A 21,246-nucleotide genomic window follows, 5' to 3' on the forward strand; every position below is an offset into this window, starting at 1 on the left:
TTGTTTAGCTGCCATTATTGACCATGTCTCGCCTTTGTTCCGTCCTTGCTGGATCTTTGAGGCGTTAAGTCGCTGAGGATGTTGCTGATACCGCTGTTGTTGAAGCTGCTGTTGTTGGTTCTGTTGAAACGGGTGCGGTTGATGCTGCAGTGTTTGTTGATATCGCTGTTGTTGGAACGGCTGTTGCTGTTGGAACAGCAGGACTACAATTTTGACATCATACGTATTTTCCATATTATGTCCAAGGTACTTAGAGTGCTGGTTTTTAGCCCACCATCATCAGATGGTGGGCTATTCAAATCGCCCTGCGTCCGTGGTCCGTCGTCTGTTCGTAAACAATGCTTGTTATCACTATTTCTTAAAAACTGCTGCAGGGATTTTGTTCAAACTTCAAATGGAGGGTCCCCTTGGTCCATATTTGTGCCATACAGATTTTGAGGCTGATAGGAAAAACAAGATGGCCGCCAGGCAGCCATCTTTGATTTTGGCAGTTTAAGTTTGTTATCGATATTTCTTGAGAACTACTGAAGGGATTTTGTTAAAACTTCACATGGAGGTTACCCTTGGTCCCTAGTTGTGCCATACAGATTTTGAGGCTAATCGGAAAAACAAGATGGCCGCCAGGCATCGCCTCACTTTTGGCCTTGTGTTGAGCGTTCGCCCCTGTGAGGAAGGCTCTGGGTTCTGTCCCCTGGCTGAGACACACCAAAGTCTATAAAAGTGGTAGTTTCTGCTCCTGCTTAGCGCTCAGCAAACGGGGAGTGGGACGACTGGTTCGCCCGTTGTCAGTATAATGTGACCGGGTGGGGTGTGTTGCTTGGTGTCTTCGGCAGCATGCTTCAGTGATATACACTATAAAAAGGGCAACAGTTCCACTATACAAGAAGACACAACACGAACATACCACAGTCTCCCAGTACACTCACCTCGCACAACATACAAGCAACACACCGCATACATGGGAGGCCGTCCTTACATGACCATAGCTGTTAATAGGACGTTAATAAATCAAACAAACAAAAGAATTGTACCTTCGCATACAAGACACGTTCGATCCTTGTAAATAGCTTCAGATTACCAGCACTGTTTTATCACACCCTCGCTCGCTCTTCTCCAATCTTCAATTGAAAACCATAAGATTTGAGGAATTCAGCCGTGAAAATCATTCCAATACCTTCAAATGTCTTACAAACGTTAGTTACAACCCAGAAATTGTGAACTGTAAAATTGTTGATTTATATGCTGTAAGTACCAGCAAGAATCAATTAACAATAACTTAAATACTGTACAAATGTGAATTGAAATTGTAAGTAACAATTTGGTCTCCCCGTATGTATGTATAATGATGTTTAGCAGTACTGCCAAAAATCATTTTCACCAATTCTCAAAATGTTGGTAACTTTTGATGATGAATAACATATCAAAAGCTCGACTTCTTGATTGGTGAGTATAAAAAGAAAATACGACACGTATAACTAGTGTCTCCAAGACTAAGACAAGGAAAGGTTTGTGATCATAGTTAATTGGAAGATGTTATCTTGGTGAAGTTTTATTCAGGGGATTATCGATTCATTTCATGAAATCATTTCTTGTAAGTGTAAAAGGAGAGGGTTGGTGTGATTTGTACATAGTGTTAAATATGGTCTCTGTCACGGAGCATGCTTCTTTGGCTCAGTCGGTAGAGTCATAGTTTTTTTACACCCGATACCCGGGTTCAATTCCTAGTCGGGACACTCGACAGGAAACAGTATGTGTAGTTTTCCTGTTCTACAAAATATAACAATGAGTATCTTCTCACCTAGGTTACTTTTCCATCAGGCCATGCCTTCAAAAATCCGAAATACAATTGTGATGTCTCTTGATTTCATTCATATGCCATGTCAATTTTATCCTTCTTTGAAACTGATACTTAGAATCGGGATTCGAATCCTTTCCATTCCAATATTTGGAACATACACTAAATTCTTTAGAACATCAGACGTTGTGGTTTATTTATTTATTTATCTTTCTCCAATTAACAGAACAGAATGGATAACAAATTAATACATTCAACATAAATATAAAATATCACAGATTAAGTACTTGTTAAAAGAGAAACAGAAGTAAACATCGGTTAGTAACTAATGTAAGATTGCATTTAAACAGAATTTACATGGTGCAATGGATAAACAAAACATATTACAGTCAGACACGGAGTACATAACATTAAGACTAGATTGCATTCAGCTTAAGATACTGCAATTTCCCACATTAACTCTACTACGCTGGCAATAAATAGATTGATTGCGTTAAGGTGGTATGAACGCAAAGGGATACAGACATATATATGTATCCCATTGCATTCATACCACCTTTAACGCAATCAAAACACTGTTCAATCTATTACTTACATAAATAAGATTATTTTTTCATGTTAAAACTATTTTTTCATGTTCTAAATAGCCCTGCAGGTAGGGCATTAGAATTGTACCTGCTGCCCCTATTGCATGATCGTAAAAGGCGACTAAATTTAGGATCTTATCTTTTCTCTTCTTCCTAACTCACTTAATCTTTCCTAATGCCTCCCTGAGCACCGCCTCACTTTTGGCCTTGAGTTGAGCGTTCGCCCCTGTGAGGAAGGCTCTGGGTTCTGTCCCCTAGCCGAGACACACCAAAGTCTTTAAAAGTGGTAGTTTCTACTCCTGCTTAGCGCTCAGCATACAGGGAGTGGGACGACTGGTTGGCCTGTTGTCAGTATAATGTGACCGGGTGGGGTGTGTTGCTTGGTGTCTTCGGCGGCATGCTTCAGTGATATAGCACTATAAAAAGGGCAAAAGTTCCACTATACAAGAAGACACAACATAAATATACCGCAGTCTCCCGAAACACGCAGCTCGCACAACATACACGCAACACACCGCATACATGGGAGGCCGTCCTTACATGACCATAGCTGTTAATAGGACGTTAATTAATCAAACAAACAAAAACAATCAAACAAACAAACAAACAAATCATGTTCTAAATTATATATAAAACTGTGTTGGTTGCTAAGTAGGGTAACTACGGTAGAGCGGAGTCGCTAAAAATATAGTTCTTATTGTGAAACGTAATTTGCACAGTTTAATTGGAATAGAAAGAAAGAAAAATCTCATAATTTATAAATTTGTATTTTAATCAAAAAGAAATAATTATGCGACAATCATGTCTCTTTCTAATAATGACGCAATCAGATTAAAATACATATCCTTATTATCATTATGTTTGAACTATATTGAACGGATTGCTAAAAAGGATATGTATTTTAATCAGATTGATAATTACGTAATATAGTTTGGATCACTGCAGTAGTGATACGTCACGAACGGGAGACGAGCCGCCATCTTTGATTGTGGCTGCACATACGTGTTGGCAGAATCTAGTAGGTGAAATTGAAAGTACACCCGGAGTTTGTTAACTTTCCGGACCTGCTGGATGTAGACGTAATTGATGTTGCGGTCTGTGGACGTTATCATTGTCCGAAAGTGTCTCATTTTACAAGTTTCAATTCATTGGATAGAGAAACACGTGTGTTGTCCAGTTGGACTACTGGTATCAGGATGAGGAGATTGATATGTACCCATACCGGACGAAAGTGCTGACAGAGTGTCAGAAAATGATTTTTTCTGTGTGTCAGTACAAGATCTATTGTACGAACGAATGGCTGTTTCCGATCTATGACCTTACAACATGATGTGCCTGTCATCATACCCGGACTAGTTCATCGCCGTGATGGCAGTAGCAAGGAGACAATAAGCTGCAGCATTACAGATGTCTTGCATGTACATGTAATTGCTAAATGTGCGAGGGGCAAACGGTTTGTTGACGTACCAAACCTTGTCATTTATATTTGCTCCTTGGAGATACTGGTTGAACAGCATTGTCAAAATCGGATGTGTTTTTTCTAATAGCACTTTCAACATTTTAAAGGGACACAGAAATCCATCTGTCGCATACGTTCTTTTCATGTTTCCTATTAACAAAGTGAACAGCTATCTGATGCCCCCTTAAAATAATAGTTTATTTTTATTAATTTCTGTTTTCGGAATTATGTCCTTGTGTTGGGTATTTCTAGAGGCTCCGGTGGTTATTCTATACTTTAATAGACCATGCAATGTTTATTAGCTACGGTAATCTGTAATCTGTAGTTGTAGAATCCAATTTTTGAGAACCCTAATCCAATTATCCCTGATCGCATTGTACCCGCCTCTGACTTTTAGCCTTGAGTTGAGCGTTCTTTCCTAGCCCCTGCACCGTGAGGATGGCTCGGGGTTCTGTCCCCTGGCCGAGACACACCAAAGTCTATAAAAGTGGTAGTTTCTGCTCCTGCTTAGCACTCCAGCATACAGGAAGTGGGACGACTGGTTCGCCCGTTGTCTGTATGATGTGATCGGGTGGTGTGTGGTACTTGGGTGTCTTCGGCAGCATGCCTCGGTTATATAGCACTATAAAAAGGGCAACAGTTTCACTATACAAAAAGACACAACACGAACATACCGCAGACTCCCAAAACACGCACCTCACACTACATACATGCAGTACACAACATACATGGGAGGCCGTCCTTACATGACCATAGCTGCTGTTAATAGGACGTTAAATTAATCAAACAATGTACAAACAAACATTAAGTATAAAATGCTGACCTTTTGTGTATTATGAATAAACTATCATGTAACGTGTGTAAATTTAGTGGGAAGATAGTAACAGTTATTGCAATTATATAGCATTCATTTAGTATATGAACTCTGTCAACGATTGACGATTTTATTCAACTTCAAAAAAGCAAAAACTTCACGTGTAGAAATGAAGCATATTTCAAATCTGGGGGTAAATAGGCCCAAGTCCACAAAAAGTTATCCTGTTGTTGTATCACCTTGTTACTACACAGCATTACTTAACTGCATGTCTTCTTTGATTGAAACCTGGAAAGCGTGCAAAAAATATCAGTGTCATATAAATTTCTTCATTTTACATGCCCCCCTCCTTCTATCAGGCGAAAAATCAGTATATATTTGTTTATGCTTGAAGACGTATCTAATATAACGTAATTACGGTAGCACCCAAACTTTTTTTACAACAGCTAGCAGTCCAATACTAGAAAATAAAAAAAAAACATTCACCTATCTACATATTTAGATTTATTGCATTATGGTTTACCTGTCTATTACTCGGAGCTCTACTTACCATATGCGTATATGCATCTTGCTCCAGAAACCAAATTCTGCCTGTATGAGTTGTAAACAAGAATCATCTACCTGAAAAAAAAGATTGATAACAATAATCATAATTCAAATTGAATTACACACATTATGATATTAAACATATATGCAAAGGAAGACAAGACATTTATTTTTGTGAACAAACAATTATTATGCAAGAACAATGTAATTTACTATTTAATTTGATTTCTTCATACTAATAGGATGGTGCGAGAAATAATGCTCTAACTTATTGCATTGGGTTAAAATTTCATGTCTTTTATGGTGTCAAAGTTTTTGTCAAGACGAAAAAAAAAACCGCAAAATTAGAAAAAGAAAATAACAGAAAATAAAGATTAATCCCTCTTTGTCGACCTTTGTCATCTAGGTGATCAAGGTATCAATATCCAGGACACCGAATTTGCTTCATGTGTATAGTAACTTCCATTGCATTCAGATCTCTCATTGAAATAACTAATGAAGATTGATCCATATTTTATTCCTTACAGAAGATGAAGAAACTTTAAAGAACTAGTCACCTGGATAACAATTTTTAAAGACAATGACATTTGAAGAGAAGATATAATTACAAATAAGAATGACATACTGTCAAGTAAAAACATACAACTATTTGTGGTGTTTATGTTATCTTAATACGAAACTGATCTTGGTAAGAACATAGAAATGTAAACATGAAAAATTCATTCAGTTCCATTGCATTTCTTTAGTTGATGAATATAAAACTGCATGCAGAATTACAACAAATCAAGAGAAAATATAGATATTTCACACTCTTTATTCTCTCCTTATTTTCTTGAATTATTTTGAACATAATATTTTTTTAAGTAATTGCATAAAGATACAATTCTTTTTTTTTGTAACTGTTTATATTTTTAAAACAAAATGATGCAACAGTCAAATCAACAAATTTATCATCACATCATCATCAACATCAACATATTATCATCTCATTTTCATAAACATTATATAACCATCATAATGATAATTATTTATCATCATCAAATACATCATATCTACATCATCATAAACATTTGTCATAGTCATCATTCATCATCAACAAACATCATCATTCATCTTCATAAACATCATCATTCATCTTCATAAACATCATATCATCATAAGCATTCATCATCATTCATCTTCATAAACATCATATCATAAGCATTCATCATCATCATCATCTTCATCATCACATCATATCATCATAAGCATATCATCATCATCATTCATCTTCATAAATCATCATCATCATCATCATCAACATTCATCATCATTCATCATCATAAACATCATATCATCATTCATCACATCATCATCATCATCATCATCATCACCATAAACATCCATTCATCATCATTCATCATCATCATCATCACATCATGTTATCATCATCATAAACAACATCATTCATATCATAAACATCATATCAACATTCATCATTCATCTTCATAAACATCATATCATCATAAGCATTCATCATCATTCATCTTCATGAACATCATATCAACATCATCATCTCATCATTCATCAACATTCATCATCATCTCATTCTTCATCATAAACATCATTCATAAACATTCATCATCATAACATCATACATCATAACATTCATCATCATCATTATCATAAACATCACATCATCATCATCATAACATCATCATCATCATCATCATCATCATCATCATAAACATCATCATCATCATTCATCATAAAATACATCATCATTATCATCATCATCATCATCATCATCATCAACATTCATCATCATTCTGCTTCATCTTCATCATATCATATTCATCATCATAAACATTCATCATCATTAGAATATGACAAATACATGGACACATTATACCTCTCAACTACATAGAGTCCAGACAATGTATTGGCTGACGAGTGTCTCACCTAACCTATTGCTTTCCTCTTCCTGTAGTGAGAGGTAAAAGTCTTAACTAATGAATGTCTGTATATTATAAAAGAACACAAGAATAAGAATAGTTCGAGTATCTCAGACTTCATACTTTTGACTGAGAAGAAATCACAATCCTCACGTCACCTTTTCTGTAATCTTCAATTAAATTGTAAGCGTAAATAGCCTCATCATTATTATATTTCACAATGTACCACATCGGAAATCCTGGCACTACACTGACTACAACACCTCTGTATGTGTTGTCGACAAACACATGATCTATTGATTTGCCAACTGAAAAAGGGATATCACTTGTTTGTTTCTCCATTGTTGTTACATTGGCAGCACTTTGAACAAGTTCAGTCACATTAGCTTTAAGTTTTGTAATAGATAACTTGTGGTATTTTCCATTGGACATTTTCCTGGAGAGGTTAAATACTTTAGGGTCAGAATGCTTTTGTTTTAACACATATCTTCTGAATTTTAATTGGGAATGAAGGGCCTTTACCATTTCTCTTTCATCATCTTTCAGTCTTGATAGTCCTTCCTCTATCTGATTTGTGCTCTGCCAAAGACCATAGAAGCAAACATCATCTATAAGATTTTCAGCTTTCTTAATTCTTTGGGCTTCTAGTCTTTTCAACTCAATGTGTTTTCTTTTCTGGGCCTCTATCCTCTGCTGCTCAATCTGCTTTAACCTTGCTTTGAACTTCTGCCGTATCTCCCTGCCTTCTTTCCTTGATCCTTCTATCATCTACTTCCTCGTATCGTCGGGGAGATTGTGTAGCCATTCACTTGTTTTATTATAAGAATACATCAGGTAAGACTCATTTGCAAGGGTTGAAGCATTTGGACGGTACGAAATAAGATGGTCCAACTGTCCAAATATGAACTCTGGTGATTTATTATGTTTCAGTGCAGACAATGTTGATGATCTTGTAGCATCTGAACCATTCCAAAATTTTCCTCCGGGGAGATGCTCTGCAACCATTCTTTTTAACAGTTCCTTAACTGCAACAAATATGTTCTGCATCAGAGGTATAGCTATGTGATCAAGTTCTGCTGTCATCAAAAGCTTTGTCAGCACAGGGTCTGTTTTATCCACATCAGAGTGAAATGGTGTACTCTGTCCTTTTGAGAATTCCTGTGCTGATGCTGTGTCACTGGAAGCTTTCTCAAGGAAGTTAACCAGTTTGGAATGGTAATAAACAGCTTGTCCAATTAAAAATATATTGAAACGGTTGTGTTTAAATCTCAATATGTAATTCTTATGTTCCTCTTCACTGCCTGGCCCTGCAGGTAGGGCGTTAGAATTGTGCCTGCTGCCCCTATTGCATGATCGTAAAAGGCGACTAAATTTAGGATCTTATCTTTTCTCTTCTTCCTAATTGACTTTATCTTTCCTAATGCCTACCTTGGCACCGCCTCACTTTTGGCCTTGAGTTGAGCGTTCGCCCCTGTGAGGAAGGCTCTGGGTTCTGTCCCCTGGCCGAGACACACCAAAGTCTATAAAAGTGGTAGTTTCTGCTCCTGCTTAGCGTTCAACACACAGGGAGTGGGACGACTGGTTCGCCCGTTGTCAGTATAATGTGACCGGGTGGGGTGTGTTGCTTGGTGTCTTCGGCGGCATGCTTCAGTGATATAGCACTATAAAAAGGGCAACAGTTCCACTATACAAGAAGACACAACACGAACATACCGCAGTCTCCCAGTACACTCACCTCGCACAACATACACGCAACACACCGCATACATGGGAGGCCGTCCTTACATGACCATAGCTGTTAATAGGACGTTAATAAATCAAACAAACAAACAAACAAACAAACAAAATCTTCACTGCCGAGATACGTTTTCCATGGTAGAAACACTCCATTTTTCTCATCTTCCCCCATGGCAAAGGCTTTACTACATGTACGTAAAAGACGCAAAGTTCCACTTTCAGCTTTGTGATACCGCTGAAGTTCTGGCTTTTGTGAAGATCCAATCAACTTTCCATCAAGAAATGATGTCTCAAATTTCTTCATTGATGCTTCGGACACATCTGCAATTCCAACTAAAAGATGCAGACCACAAAAAAAGTTATTCATTTGACCACACAGTTGTTTTTCTTCACTTGTCATAAGGTGATAATTATGAACTACATCAGGCAATATGTTCTGTGCTCACTCTATGGATAGCATTTTGGGCATTTTGCTAATAGAAGACACTAATTGCTAAAATAAAAATAATCATTTTAGCATTTTTTGCTAAGCCACTTTTTTGGCTGAAGAAAGAGAATAAATTTGTAGTTTCATTTTTTTTCATTCTAAATACCTGAGCTATCAAATCCATATGATTCAAGATGGAATTTAAGTTCCTTAACATTTGTCATTCCAAGTGTTACACTGAAAAAATAATGGCCTGGTTATGGCCTTGAGGAATATAGGGAGGGATATGTGGGAGATTATGAAAAATATCATGTTCTTTTATAATTTTCTTAGTTTACTTTTAGCAATTTAAAGCATTGCAAATTTTGCCCTATGCGCTATTGAAGATATCGTAATTTTGAAAAGACAAATAAGTGACTTTGTTGGGCACTAGGTGTGTTCTGCTAAAAATATTTCTTTTTTGCTAAAGATAAAAGAAAGGTTTTAGCAACTTTTGCTAAGGCATTTTTTTATCTAGAGCTACCAGAGATGTTATTCCTATAATCTTGTAATAGAACATTAAAATGTTTTTCTGTACTTGCACGGTCAGACATGGTATTACAAATGTTCTTCAAAATTTAAGATCCTACATCAGATCCTGAAGCATTATTTTCGTCTGAATACGAACAGTAGTCTGAAATGTCTTTTAGAATGTCTTTCATGGTGTCCAGAGTGCACTGACCACTTTTGTTTACCATTTCCCTGAGACCTAATAAGTAAGAATTTTTATCTTTATCTGTGATTAAATAATTTTGGTACGTATGGCCATATTTTCTAGTTTCATCTGTATATAAAGTAGTTTCTTGTTTTGATGACAGAACTAGTCCTAGTTGTTTTTGTGATAGTGAAGCTTTTCTGTCAACAAAATTGTCCACTGTCGTCCGGGAGGGGAGGTGATTTGGTACCTTTCCACACAGCGATGAAACTTCTCTAATAACTGACCCTACATTTTGTGTAGACACTTTTAAATCAGTTAAGTTCATTGCACATTCTACAAGTTCAGGGGTGAATGTTTTTGTTTCGTGATCATAAACATTAAGGTCGCACTCATCACAAAGTAATCCTTGTAAGTAATCATTTGAGATATGCATGTCTCTGATTTCTTTCTCAACAATGCTGTTTCTTTTGTCTGTTATAAGTTTTTCTTCTTTGATCTTTTGCAGGTCTTTCTGTAGCTTTGCCTTATCATTTTCTAAACTTTGTACTGTTTGCTGAATTGTTTTAAATTTCCGATTAGCGTTTATTAATGACGAATAATTGGTCCGATTTCTAACCTTTGCTTTATCCAGAAGTTTTTTTTTAATTCAAGTTCTTTTTTTCACAAATTTCACAGTCTTCAATGTGGCTTTGTTTTCTTGTTCAGTTGCAATGGTCTGTTCAGTATTTGAATGTTTTTTGTATATCTCTCCTTTCTAACTTTCTTTTCAGTAATTTATTACACTGTATCAGATTCTGTACTTTTAATCTTCTCTTGTAGTTTTAATTTGATAATATTTATATCTTTCTCTTTTGTTTTCTGTAAATTGTTATCATCAGGTTTAACTGTACATGTAGTATGTGGTTGTACATTGGTATGTGCTGTAGTAGTTGTTTGGAAAACAAATAATTCATGCCTGAATTCCTCTTTAAGAGCTCCTCTCTTTTTTTATCAGTATTAACTATACGATGAATTTTAGAAAGACAAGCTGGAATGTTCACTGCGGTTATTTCACATATTTGAGCTAGAAGTTCAACAATGTTTTTATATTCAAAAGATTTTTTGATTTGCCTAAGCTGAAAATTTCCAGAACACTGTCGTTATTTAGATTGGATATGGACAGTTTGTTGTTTGAAAAGACAGTATGTAGTTCAAAACCTAATTTTTTGCAGAAAGACATGTTTAATTTAAAAGTTCATAGAATATGTTGCTTGAGCTGTTGAATGTTGATCCTGACACTATAGTTTGTGTTGATTTATTTTGGTGTTGTTTTGATGGAGAAACTAAATTGCCATAAAAGAGGTTTTCTGTTGAGGTTGTCATTGTTCCTGTTAGCAGTGTTTGTGTTTGCTTGGAAAGCTTGCCTCTTTTTGATTTTTCCCTCTTCAGCAGTCTCTGGCTTACTTGGCTTTCTTTCAAATCATATGTTTGTTTTTGCCTGGTTAAAAAAGATAAAAATGTGTGCATGGGGAAATTTGAAATTGATACAGCAAACTCTATTAAAAAGTATATTAGAATCATATCATAGAATAATTCAGAAAAAATCATATTTCAAAGTAAACTGAAACATATTCAAGTGGCCATATAAGAACTGTTCACTATTGAGTAAAATCTTATCAGTGCATGGTTACAAAGAAATCTGAGTACACAAATAACTTGCCTTGGTCCTTGGTCAATATACACACTTTGATTTCAAAACAGTTTCATACTCCCCACTATCAGGAGGTTGTGTTGAATCCGTCTACGAGCCCGAATTCAATATACTTAAAGCCTTTTATGTTTGAATTATTGAATATTAATATAAATAACATAGTAATGCTTAATATTGACTTTTCTTATTTAGATCATTTATATTTGAAAATATTCTAGAACTTCTTTTCGTGTTCAGAAATCCATTACTATTTTATATTTCCAATAGAACAGAAAATATAGAAATGTTTTTATTTATATAGAATTTTATGTACTAGACATGATCATGAGCTGGCCCTGCAGGTAGGGCATTAGAATTGTACCTGCTGCCCCTATTGCATGATCGTAAAAGGCGACTAAATTTAGGATCTTATCTTTTCTCTTCTTCCTAACTGACTTTATCTTTCCTAATGCCAAGGTGTCTTCGGCGGCATGCTTCAGTGATATAGCACTATAAAAAGGGCAACAGTTCCACTATACAAGAAGACACTACATGAATATACCGCAGTCTCCCAAAACACGCACCTTGCACAATATACACGCAACACACAACACACCGCATACATGGGAGGCCGTCCTTACATGACCATAGCTGTTAATAGGACGTTAATTAATCAAACAAACAAACATGGCCCTGCAGGTAGGGCGTTAGAATTGTACCTGCTGCCCCTATTGCATGATCGTAAAAGGCGACTAAATTTAGGATCTTATCTTTTCTCTTCTTCCTAACTGACTTTATCTTTCCTAATGCCTCCCTTGGCACCGCCTCACTTTTGGCCTTGAGTTGAGCGTTCGCCCCTGTGAGGAAGGCTCTGGGTTCTGTCCCCTGGCCGAGACACACCAAAGTCTATAAAAATGGTAGTTTCTGTTCCTGCTTAGCGTTCAGCATACAGGGAGTGGGACGACTGGTTCGCCCGTTGTCAGTATAATGTGACCGGGTGGGGTGTGTTGCTTGGTGTCTTCGGCGGCATGCTTCAGTGATATAGCACTATAAAAAGGGCAACAGTTCCACTATACAAGAAGACACAACATGAACATACCGCAGTATCCCAGTACACTCACCTCGCACAACATACACGCAACACACCGCATACATGGGAGGCCGTCCTTACATGACCATCGCTGTTAATAGGACGTTAATAAATCAAACAAACAAACAAACAAATCCCAAGTGAAAAAGGGCCAAAGTTGACCCCTGTGTTAACCACTCGGACAGACCGAACCAAGTTTCTGGATGTTGCAAAGTAATTTGTTATATCGTACCAAACAATGACGTTGCATATTATAAAACTCTTTCAGATATAGATATGAAGGATAGGGATATTCTACCCCAGGTTCACAAAATTTTACAACTTTAATATCCCGCTACTTTGAAATAAATTCGAAGAAATTCACGACTGGAAGTCAATTTTCCATACGTGAAAAATTGCGAGATATTTTCAACACAAATTCCGTTGTTTGCATCTTTTATAGTCAATCTGATTAAAAACAGATCATTATAACCACTCCGTTTAATAGAGGATCTGACAATATCCCATAAGGGGTCACGTCCTGATGACCTTTATACCACGTGTACTTCAGAGCAAATGCAGTTTCTACCCCTTACAACATCAATTGAAAATGTCTTTTCGCCCCAGTATACATATAGATTTAGCTTTTTTGTGCGCTTTGGACGAGATGACTACAAACACGAAAATAATTTGGACAGCCTTTTCAAACTATTTCGTCCCAAGTCAAGATTCTGGCAGTGCCAATTTGATTGGCCATTTCAAAAGGTCATCTTGATGTGACCCCTAATGGAATATTTTCAGATCCTCTTATCCAAGGTAGTGATAATAAGGATCTCTATTTTAATCAGATTGAACGACTTCAATATTCACACATTTTTAAAGATCATACAGAGTATATTATACTGTATTTTCCAAGGTTAGAGACTGTTATGTCCCACACAACAGGAGAGTATAGTAACAATGGAACTATCATTTTTGACCTTTGTGAATATGTGTTGTCATTTTCATATAGTTGTACTTTATTATCATTTAAATGGAATAATACATCAACAGGAATCTCACTCGATTAGGAACTATCCAGATACCTTGGACGCTTGAAATCCCACAGATCTGTACCTTCTGTGTCACTCTCATCACTATCTGACACTTTATTCAATTTTGCAATGATATTATAATCAACTGAAGAACACATAAATGAATACCAATTTTATGACATTATCTTGTCTGGATGGACACCGTCATACAAGTGGTCATAATGCTGTTTTACATTATTTATAATGTTTTGTCTATTTTATTTCTCCCTCTATGTTTTATTTTGATTTTTATCCAATCTGATTAAAATACAAATCCTTATTATCACTACGTTGAATAAGAGGATCTGAGAACATCCCATTAGGTGTCACGTCAAGATGACCTTTTGAAATGGCCAATCAAATTGGCACTGCCAGAATCTTGACTGGGGACGAAATAGTTTGAAAAGGCTGTCCAAATTATTTTCGTGTATGTAGTCATCTCGCCCGAAGCGCACAACAAAGCTAATTGTATATTCCATTGATGTTGTAAGGGGTAGAAACTGCAGTTGCTCTGAAATACACGTGGTATAAAGGGTCATCTGGACGTGGCCCCTTATGGGATATTGTCAGATCCTCTGTTGAACGGAGTGGTTATAAGGATCTGTTTTTTATCAAATTGGTTTTTGATTTCCATCAAACTCTTATCACACCTTATTAAACTAAATCCTGATTCTGATTAATTTCAGCAATAGCAGAATTTATCTACTGAATATCTGACCCCAATTGCTGTTGTTGCCGTATTACATCATCGGAATGGAACTGGCTGAATTCAAGATGGATGCCTAAGAGTTTGATATTCAGCAAATTTAGACAGTGATACAGGTGAAATATGAGCCACATGTATAGGAATAATTTTTTTTAAATCTTTTACAAGTGATCCCATTTTGCTTACCACTTCTAAAACTTTACTGTCTGAAGTGTTGTAGCATATCTCTACCCCACCTTCATGATGGATTTTTAGCCCACCATCATCAGATGGTGGGCTATTCAAATCGCCTTTCGTCCGTGGTCCGTCGTCCGTCCTTCCGTCCGTCCGTCCTTCCGTCCGTCCGTTAACAATTCTTGTTACCGCTATTTCTCAGAAAGTACTGAAGGGATCTTTCTCAAATTTCATATGTAGGTTTCCCTAGGACCCTAGTTGTGCATATTGCATTTTGCGACCGATCGGTCCACAAGATGGCCGACAGGCGGCCATCTTGGATTTTGATAGTTAAAGTTTGTTACCGCTATTTCTCAAAAAGAACTGAAGGGATCTTTCTCAAATTTCATATGTAGGTTCCCCTAGGACCCTAGTTGTGCATATTGCATTTTGGGACCGATCGGTCAACAAGATGGCCGACAGGCGGCCATCTTGGATTTTGATAGTTAAAAGTTTGTTACCGCTATTTCTCAAAAAGAACTGAAGGGATCTTTCTCAAATTTCATATGTAGGTTCACCTAGGACCCTAGTTGTGCATATTGCATTTTGGGACCGATCAGTCAAAACAAGATGGCCGACAGGCGGCCATCTTGGATTTTGATAGTTTAAGTTTGTTACCGCTATTTCTCAAAAAGTACTGAAGAGATCTTTCTCAAATTTCATATATAGGTTCCCTAGGGCCCTAGTTGTGTATGCTGCATTTTGGGACCGATCGGTGAACAAAATGGCCGACAGGCGGCCATCTTGGATTTTGATAGTTTAAGTTTGTTACCGCTATTTCTCAAAAAGTACTGAAGGGATCTTTCTCAAATTTCATATGTAGGTTCCCCTAGAACCCTAGTTGTGCATATTGCATTTTGGGACCGATCGGTGAACAAGATGACCGACCGACGGCCATCTTGGATTTTGATAGTTAAAGTTTGTTATCGCTATTTCTCAGAAAGTACTGAAGGGATCTTTCTCAAATTCCAAGCATAGTTTCCCCTTGTACCCTAGTTGTGCATAGTACCTTTAAGGACTGCTCCATAATGCTTTTTGGGACTGATCGGTAAAAAAGATGGCCAACCGGCCGCCATCTTAGATTTCATTGTTGAAGTTTGTTACCACTTTTTCTTCGAAAGTACTATAGCTATCTGTCTCAAATTTTATATGTAGTGTGTTTGAAAAAGTTTGAAAAGCAGGGAAAAGATCCTCTTTCCATTGTCAGACATAAATCATTCTTTGGTGGGCGCCAAGATCCCTCTGGGATCTCTTGTTGAGGTGATGCTGATATCCCTGCAGCCACAACAATCCTACAATTGAAAGGATTTGGCAGATTTTCAAGCTTAGACATAATACATTGCTTCATGGCTTCACCAGTGCCACCAGGTTTTACAATGGTATGAACATACCATTCCATCGCAAAGAAAACGGTTTGTTCACCTTTATGTATTGGTCCAGTCTTGTCCCACGTAAATCAGTAGCAAATATTATGTGGCTGATCATGATGAATGATTAGTTTGGAAATCAAAAGCAGGAATTGAAGACATTTGCCAATTATCTTCATTCAGATAACATCATATGAATATGAAAGATAGGTAAGAGAAGTTTACTTCTAATATTGATATATTTGTGTCTTGTATTGTAACATTTTGGTTAGAGCTTGTTGTGTCCCACACCCAAGTAAGGACGGCCTCCCATATACGCAGTGTGTTGTGTGTATGTTGTGCGAGGTGCAGGTTTTGGGAGACTGCGGTATAATTGTGTTGTGTCTAAGAAACTTGTATAGTGGAACTATTGTGAAAGGGTTGCATAGGATAAAATAGTTTTGGCTAAAACACATGAGAAAGTTCATTCACAATGTTGATGAAACAATGAATGTTGTGTCTTCTTGTATCGTACTGTTGCCCTTTTTATAGTGCTATATCACATGCCGCACGAAGACACCAAGCAACACACCCCACCCGGTCACTGATGTGTCCCACACCACATTACAACCTGACCATAACATATCAGATTGCTTTAAAGAATTTCCAACATATTTACCTTCAGTGTGAATACTGCTTTTTTATAAAAAAGTAGATATAAACGGTATGTTGCACTAGTCATGGTTGGTGAATTCTTTGTTGCCCTTCCATGTTAATTAAACTTCACTATGAAGTTTTCATTTGAAAGGAATAAGCTGATCATGGGCTGCCTTTTCAAGTCCTATTCTTCATTTGGTATTGAATTGGATTTATATTGTGATAGGAATGTTTGAAAGATTCTGTCATCTTTGATGTATGAATATTTTTCTTTGGTCATTATGCTAAGACATTCTATTCTTTTGATTTCTTTATCTCTGGCCTGTGTTGTTGGAGTGTTCACAACATGGCAAAGCCTGTCCGGATTGACTAAGACAGAAGGATGCCATGCAAAATATGGATCTTCATCAACAGAACCAGCAGTTTTAGCTCTAGTAAGGGCAACAAAAAGTGCACCAGGATTACGCGATTCAAAAGCTTATAACTGGGCTTATAACAATATATCTATTAGACTCATTTTCCCCTATTGTCATACCTTGGAAACGGTGAATTGTCGTACCCCAGCCAAGACGTAGTGGAACTTGATTTATCTTGCAGTTATGGCAGGGACATTCTAGTGCACGTTTTACTGGTGTTGTACACATTTTGGAACGTTTTGTATGAAAGGAGGTCCTGTATATTTGTCAAACTTTATCGTAACAACAAGTGGTTGTGCTGTTTTGGGGGTTTGGTGCTGAGGATAGATAATATCAATAACTGTGCAAACAGAACCATTAAAGAGGTCATACTTGACACAATAAGATTTGATGTCAACACCACTTTGGCATCTTTACACAGATAAACTGTTGTCTGTTGTACAGTTATTCGCATGAATACTTTCCATCAAATCCACTATCTTTGCAATTGGATGATCTTTGTTTTTCTCAAGTATTTGAGTTTTATTGTGTTTCCATTCCTCGTTGTGGGACGGAAACACATAAAAGGCCCTTTTGAGAGATACGTTCTAACAATTGGTGTCCAAAATGTTTTTTTAAGATCATCCCTTTGATAACTTTGTAACCATGTAGCTTTTTCTTGAGACAACTTATATTGTATTAGCGATGTTTTTTTTTCATTTTGCCTTGTTATTTTTCGCAGGGTCACTGCTGTACTGAAGTTTTGCTAGACCGAGCTTCCATGCTTTGCTGCTGGACAGTTAACATTTTGGTTATAAAGGGGGTAGTCCAAAACAGGTGGAAGCTGTACTTCGTCACCAAAGAAAACTACTACTGGAAGACCACCCAATAACAAACTGTAATCAGATTTCATACCAAATCTGCAGTTGAATTCCATTCATCAAAGAGTTGAACAACCAATCAATGATCTTTCATCAACTAAAAGGGCTTTGAGGCCTTTACAGTTTTCTTGTAATAAATCGGCCGTGTGGCCTGTTGGTAAACTCATTTCTTTTGATTTTGATACAATGGGAATTTTTTTTAGAAAACTGTGTATAGTGACTCCAGATATGAGGTTGGCTGCACTGACATTTTCACACAATTATTATTGAAATATCAATCTTAGCATTTTAACGAGGCATTTGATCAGGTGGGATTTGTCCGATCCTGCAGTGCCAGATAAAACCAGACGTAAAGGTTGGAAATCTGTAGAGTTAATGGAATCAAATATGGCTTTGATAACAAGATTAAAGGCAAATTCCTGTTCCGTATTGAGACTAGAAATGTCTACATCAGGAATATCCAACATTTCCCGGTCTGAGTTTATGTCTGCATTTATTTATCTACAATCTTTAGTCCAAGGTCTGATCGATATATGCTTGTTGTTGCTGACCAATCGTGTTCTAAATCTCCATCATCATATTCAAACTCTTCAGAAACTTCTTTGTATTCAGAGTTTGGTCTTACTAAATCAATCTGGTTGTAAAACGTCATTATCATCATCACATCCATCATTGTTTATGGATCCTTTGATTGAATCGAGTCTTGCTCTTTCGCATCTGCTTTTACAAAGTTCGGGCAGACTTCCATTTCTGAAAATTCTGACATTGTCTCAGACTAGGAAATGTTGTCATTCTTGATGTCGCTAATTTTTCTCCAGTTAGGCCAATGCAACAGAAGCATGGTTCTGGAATATTCTTCTGTTAGAGGCCAAGTACTGTAAATGTTGTTGCCAGATATAACTGGCACATATCCATATTTACAGGTATACCCATACCATGATTCTGTTGCATCATCTGGTCTGGATATATATTTATCTAAAGATGTTTTTAGTTAAGGTTTTGCCAAGTTTTTCAAGAACACGAGAACCATTCAAGCTGACATTTTGAAAACTATGATTGCACCTATAAAGTGGTAAGCTAGACAGTTCAAATGATGCTTCTACAGCGTTTTGTTGTTTGCACGAGTAATCTGGTGCATAACGATTTTGCGCAGGAATCATCGTCACTGCTGGAATTTATTATATCGTTGCAAAAAATCAGCTACGGCCCCTGTTGATTCCCCTCGCTTGCCAGTTACATACTTTCTGTTGCCATGATGTCATTAACTGAAGGATTCTGAGGATCACTTTTTGACAAAATGATAAAAATATCGCCATTTGCACGCCACGCTTGTGTGTGATATTAGCTATGTTGAACAAGCACGGGGTGGTCTCGGACCATTTCTAGTCTTGGTGAACCATTTTTGTCACTAACTATAGCAGGAGTGGTTCTCAGTTCTTTATCGGGGTTTGAAATACTGCCGAATTCTAAACGACATTCTTTCTCTGATGATTTTTTTTTCGTTTTGGAATTCTCAAACAATAGTCGGAGCATCTATGTATATTAACTTTGTTGGTGAGTAGAAGGCGATCTTCTAGAATAGTTTCTTGATTAGAGCTTACATCCATTAAAATATTCATTAACGGATTTATATTAAGTGGGGGTGCCTCTGCTGAACCTTCAGTTGGGGGCCAAATTCCTTCCTTGGAAGACCACTGTCATATGTGTTAGCAGGATGACAAGCGGTCATTTTGAACTCTTGCTGAGCCCATTCAGAAATTTCATTTGCTACTTCCTCGATGGGCGTACCTTTCTGAATGGACTCGAACATAGGGGTATGCGGTTCCTTGTCAAACCTCCAACAGAGTCCATGCCAATGGATCATACCTCTCGATTTGGCAAACTCTTGACGATACCAAAATGTATCTACTCCAAACACAGGGGCAAGTACTTCTTTGAAATAATTTGCTGTTCTCTTATCAAAATAGTTTGCAATAATGTTTGTGTTTTCTCGGAGAGCTTTACACAAAATGTTTTTATCATCTAAATCTACATCTTGCCCAGTTGTATCTTTAATGTACATATGTAGAAGACGCTTTAAGGGTTTGAAGTAGAACTCGGCACAACTGCCAATAGCGAAAAAAGATGGTAATCCCTGGCCTTTGTTGATTTTGTATTGTATTAGAGCTCTTAATTCTTTGCGTCTCTGTTCCCAGTATTATTGTGTGCTCCAAAATACAGATTTTTTTCCTAGTTGGGCGACACCTGAAGGAGTGTCGCGGATGAAATGAAGAGAAGAGAAAGGGAAGATAACTCTTGTTGTTACTCTTAAAGGCCCACTACCTTTCCGAAACAAAATTTTTAATTTTCTTAAAAACATCAATAGCATCAGAAAATATGCATTGATGGCCTAAGATGAGGTTACAAAACTCCGTAATCTATGCTAAAAACATTTTATTTACTTTAATTATTTTTTGTAGAAGATGATGATGATGATTATAGTATTAACGGTAAGTTAATAACTTTTGCGACTCTACAAATTTTTTGATCAAGTTTTACATTCCCATTTAGGAGGCCTTGATGGTCACCTGAGTGCTGATACAGAAAGAACATTGCAAAGTCGGTTCAAATCTTTAAAAAGCATTTATGAATTTAAAGAAACCCCTTTTGGACCCACTCCTCCGGCCCCTGGGGGTCAGTCATTGAAAATTTGCTAATAGGATTCAATGGCCATATCATACTGATAATTCTGAGAACATTTGACTCATTTTCTATTACAAATGACCAAATAATGTTCAAAAATGTGTTTTCCCTTAAAAAAAACTATAGTAAACTTGATCCCTCCCGAGGGGAAAACATGAGACCCCAGGTTCATATATAATTCATAATTATTGTTAAGAACCTTAAGATCTTTCTATCTATGAAGAGTATTTGATTCTACCATTTCCAGAATTTTAGATGAAGGTTTTTGAAGTTTAAAGGATTTGTGCAGTCAAAAATGATAATTTCAGTTTATGCTGGAAATGGCTTTATTAGCACGTGTAGAAACCTCTCCGTACCGCGCGCGACCGGAATAACCCGTAAGCCGTCGATATCGGGGTCAAATTTTCTGACCACCCGATTATGCATATTTTCTAGCTCTAAAGCGTGTGACGTCACAATAGTCCGTGGCTTATAGCTGTACTATAACTAATGTGCTATCACTTATATCAACGGTCACAGGAAAAGCCGATCAACGATTTTTTATGATGACCTTTGAGTG

At 36.9% G+C, this 21,246-nt stretch overlaps 1 pseudogene; it reads right to left on the reverse strand.

Moving 5' to 3' along the window:
- Nucleotides 1–7,250: 7,250 nt before the first annotated feature.
- On the reverse strand, nucleotides 7,251–19,815 carry LOC138324258 (uncharacterized; annotated as a pseudogene).
- Between the last annotated feature and the right edge of the window lie 1,431 nt (nucleotides 19,816–21,246).

Source organism: Argopecten irradians, chromosome 5 (assembly GCF_041381155.1).
Source record: "Argopecten irradians isolate NY chromosome 5, Ai_NY, whole genome shotgun sequence".
Classification (NCBI taxonomy): Eukaryota; Metazoa; Mollusca; class Bivalvia; order Pectinida; family Pectinidae; genus Argopecten; species Argopecten irradians.